The following is a 4,593-nucleotide window of genomic DNA, read 5'->3' as shown; positions in this document are numbered from 1 at the left end:
CCTGGTACCTCCAGCCGTACCCCTGGTACCCTCAGCGGCACCCCTGGTACCCTCAGCGGCACCCCTGGTACCCTCAGCCTTACCCCTGGTACCCTCAGCCGCACCCCTGGTACCCTCAGCGGCACCCCTGGTACCCTCAGCGGCACCCCTGGTACCCTCAGCGGCACCCCTGGTACCCTCAGCGGCACCCCTGGTACCCTCAGCCGCACCCCTGGTACCCTCAGCGGCACCCCTGGTACCCTCAGCGGCACCCCTGGTACCCTCAGCCGCACCCCTGGTACCCTCAGCCGCACCCCTGGTACCCTCAGCGGCACCCCTGGTACCCTCAGCCGTACCCCTGGTACCCTCAGCGGCACCCCTGGTACCCTCAGCCGTACCCCTGGTACCCTCAGCGGCACCCCTGGTACCCTCAGCCGCACCCCTGGTACCCTCAGCCGCACCCCTGGTACCCTCAGCCGCACCCCTGGTACCCTCAGCGGTACCCCTGGTACCCTCAGCGGCACCCCTGGTACCCTCAGCGGCACCCCTGGTACCCTCAGCGGCACCCCTGGTACCTCCGCCATTGAAAATGAATGGGCGGCCTTCCCACCTGCCGTCAGCCGCCCGGAGGGGGAAATAGAAAATATTCGAAAGTGCGGAGCTCCGCCGTCAGAGGCCGGCTTTTCGCCCGGGGTATCCGCCCCGGGGCGCCTCTCGGGCGGCCTTCCCAACTGCCGTCGGCCGCCCGGAGGGGGAAATAGAAAATATTCGAAAGTGCGGAGCTCCGCCGTCAGAGGCCGGCTTTTCGCCCGAGGTATCCGCCCCGGGGCGCCTCTCGGGCGGCCTTCCCAACTGCCGTCGGCCGCCCGGAGGGGGAAATAGAAAATATTCGAAAGTGCGGAGCTCCGCCGTCAGAGGCCGGCTTTTCGCCCGAGGTATCCGCCCCGGGCGCCTCTCGGGCGGCCTTCCCAACTGCCGTCGGCCGCCCGGAGGGGGAAATAGAAAATATTCGAAAGTGCGGAGCTCCGCCGTCAGAGGCCGGCTTTTCGCCCGAGGTATCCGCCCCGGGCGCCTCTCGGGCGGCCTTCCCAACTGCCGTCGGCCGCCCGGAGGGGGAGATAGAAAATATTCGAAAGTGCGGAGCTCCGCCGTCAGAGGCCGGCTTTTCGCCCGAGGTATCCGCCCCGGGCGCCTCTCGGGCGGCCTTCCCAACTGCCGTCGGCCGCCCGGAGGGGGAAATAGAAAATATTCGAAAGTGCGGAGCTCCGCCGTCAGAGGCCGGCTTTTCGCCCGAGGTATCCGCCCCGGGCGCCTCTCGGGCGGCCTTCCCAACTGCCGTCGGCCGCCCGGAGGGGGAGATAGAAAATATTCGAAAGTGCGGAGCTCCGCCGTCAGAGGCCGGCTTTTCGCCCGAGGTATCCGCCCCGGGCGCCTCTCGGGCGGCCTTCCCAACTGCCGTCGGCCGCCCGGAGGGGGAAATAGAAAATATTCGAAAGTGCGGAGCTCCGCCGTCAGAGGCCGGCTTTTCGCCCGAGGTATCCGCCCCGGGCGCCTCTCGGGCGGCCTTCCCAACTGCCGTCGGCCGCCCGGAGGGGGAGATAGAAAATATTCGAAAGTGCGGAGCTCCGCCGTCAGAGGCCGGCTTTTCGCCCGAGGTATCCGCCCCGGGCGCCTCTCGGGCGGCCTTCCCAACTGCCGTCGGCCGCCCGGAGGGGGAAATAGAAAATATTCGAAAGTGCGGAGCTCCGCCGTCAGAGGCCGGCTTTTCGCCCGAGGTATCCGCCCCGGGCGCCTCTCGGGCGGCCTTCCCAACTGCCGTCGGCCGCCCGGAGGGGGAGATAGAAAATATTCGAAAGTGCGGAGCTCCGCCGTCAGAGGCCGGCTTTTCGCCCGAGGTATCCGCCCCGGGCGCCTCTCGGGCGGCCTTCCCAACTGCCGTCGACCGCCCGGAGGGGGAAATAGAAAATATTCGAAAGTGCGGAGCTCCGCCGTCAGAGGCCGGCTTTTCGCCCGAGGTATCCGCCCCGGGCGCCTCTCGGGCGGCCTTCCCAACTGCCGTCGACCGCCCGGAGGGGGAGATAGAAAATATTCGAAAGTGCGGAGCTCCGCCGTCAGAGGCCGGCTCCACGCTTCATTCATCCGACCGAGACGCCTCTCCGCCGGCCACACTCGGCTGCGGGGCCGGCCCGCTCTCCGCCATTGAAAATGAATGGGGGGCATTTTCTCATGCTTTCAATCCGCCTAAGAGGCATCTTTCCCGGCCAACTTTGTGCCCCTGGTACCTCCAGCATCGAGAAAGCATGGTGACTCGTCCGACACATGCCCCCCTATATACGTTTCGGAAAGTATTTTGGTGAACGGTCACTTTCTAAGCCTTTCGCCTTCTTGACCCCCTAACTCCGCATATCTGGTTTACCTACTACAGCGCCCCTAACGACCAAAATCGGTACTGCTACCCCTGGTACCCCCGCCATTGAAAATGAATGGGGGAATTTTTTTAATCCCCCAGGCCGGCCAGGAGGCCCCTTTCCCGGCCAAACTCGCACGCTGGGCCGGCCCGCTCTTTACCCCTGGTACCCCCGCCATTGAAAATGAATGGGGGAATTTTTTTCAATCTCCCAGGCCGGCCAGGAGGGCTCTTTCCCGGCCACACTCGCACGCCGGGCCGGCCCGCTCTTTACCCCTGGTACCCCCAGCTCTACCCCTGGTACCCCCGCCATTGAAAATGAATGGGGGAATTTTTTCAATCTCCCAATCCGACCAAGAGGCCTCTTTTCCGGCCAAACTCGCACGCCGGGCCGGCCCGCTCTTTACCCCTGGTACCCCCAGCTCTACCCCTGGTACCCCCGCCATTGAAAATGAATGGGGGAAATTTTTTCAATCTCCCAATCCGACCAAGAGGCCTCTTTTCCGGCCAAACTCGCACGCCGGGCCGGCCCGCTCTTTACCCCTGGTACCCCCAGCTCTACCCCTGGTACCCCCGCCATTGAAAATGAATGGGGGAATTTTTTCAATCTCCCAATCCGACCAAGAGGCCTCTTTTCCGGCCAAACTCGCACGCCGGGCCGGCCCGCTCTTTACCCCTGGTACCCCCAGCTCTACCCCTGGTACCCCCGCCATTGAAAATGAATGGGGGAATTTTTTCAATCTCCCACGCCGGCCAAGAGGCCTTTTTCCCGGGCACGCACGCTCGCCGGGCCGGCCCGCTATTATTAAACTCTCACCCCTGCAAGGAGGCCTTTTTCCCGGGCACGCACGCTCGCGGGGCCGGCCCGCTATTATTAAACTCTCACGCCGGCCAAGAGGCCTTTTTCCCGGGCACGCACGCTCGCCGGGCCGGCCCGCTATTATTAAACTCTCACGCCTGCAAGGAGGCCTTTTTCCCGGGCACGCACGCTCGCCGGGCCGGCCCGCTATTATTGAACTCTCACGCCTGCAAGGAGGCCTTTTTCCCGGGCACGCACGCTCGCGGAGCCGGCCCGCTATTATTAAACTCTCACGCCTGCAAGGAGGCCTTTTTCCCGGGCACGCACGCTCGCCGGGCCGGCCCGCTATTATTAAACTCTCACGCCTGCAAGGAGGCCTTTTTCCCGGGCACGCACGCTCGCCGGGCCGGCCCGCTATTATTAAACTCTCACGCCTGCAAGGAGGCCTTTTTCCCGGGCACGCACGCTCGCCGGGCCGGCCCGCTATTATTAAACTCTCACGCCTGCAAGGAGGCCTTTTTCCCGGGCACGCACGCTCGCCGGGCCGGCCCGCTATTATTAAACTCTCACGCCGGCCAAGAGGCCCTTTTCCCGGGCACGCACGCTCGATGAGCCGGCCCGCTATTATTAAACTCTCACGCCGGCCAAGAGGCCCTTTTCCCGGGCACGCACGCTCGATGAGCCGGCCCGCTATTATTAAACTCTCACGCCGGCCAAGAGGCCTTTTTCCCGGCCACGCACGCTCGCGGAGCCGGCCCGCTATTATTAAACTCTCACGCCTGCAAGGAGGCCTTTTTCCCGGGCACGCACGCTCGCCGGGCCGGCCCGCTATTATTAAACTCTCACGCCGGCCAAGAGGCCCTTTTCCCGGGCACGCACGCTCGATGAGCCGGCCCGCTATTATTAAACTCTCACGCCGGCCAAGAGGCCCTTTTCCCGGGCACGCACGCTCGCCGAGCCGGCCCGCTATTATTAAACTCTCACGCCGGCCAAGAGGCCCTTTTCCCGGGCACGCACGCTCGCAGAGCCGGCCCGCTATTATTAAACTCTCACGCCTGCAAGGAGGCCCTTTTCCCGGGCACGCACGCTCGATGAGCCGGCCCGCTATTATTAAACTCTCACGCCTGCAAGGAGGCCTTTTTCCCGGGCACGCACGCTCGCCGGGCCGGCCCGCTATTATTAAACTCTCACGCCGGCCAAGAGGCCTTTTTCCCGTGCACGCACGCTCGCCGAGCCGGCCCGCTATTATTAAACTCTCACGCCTGCAAGGAGGCCTTTTTCCCGGGCACGCACGCTCGCCGGGCCGGCCCGCTATTATTAAACTCTCACGCCTGCAAGGAGGCCTTTTTCCCGGGCACGCACGCTCGCCGGGCCGGCCCGCTATTATTAAACGCTCACGCCTGCAAGG

This window comes from Hippocampus guttulatus, unplaced genomic scaffold (genome assembly GCF_054856545.1).
Source record: "Hippocampus guttulatus isolate MCC_2025c unplaced genomic scaffold, RoL_Hgut_1.0 HiC_scaffold_31, whole genome shotgun sequence".
Taxonomy (NCBI): Eukaryota; Metazoa; Chordata; class Actinopteri; order Syngnathiformes; family Syngnathidae; genus Hippocampus; species Hippocampus guttulatus.
Note: the sequence above shows the minus strand (reverse complement) of the source record.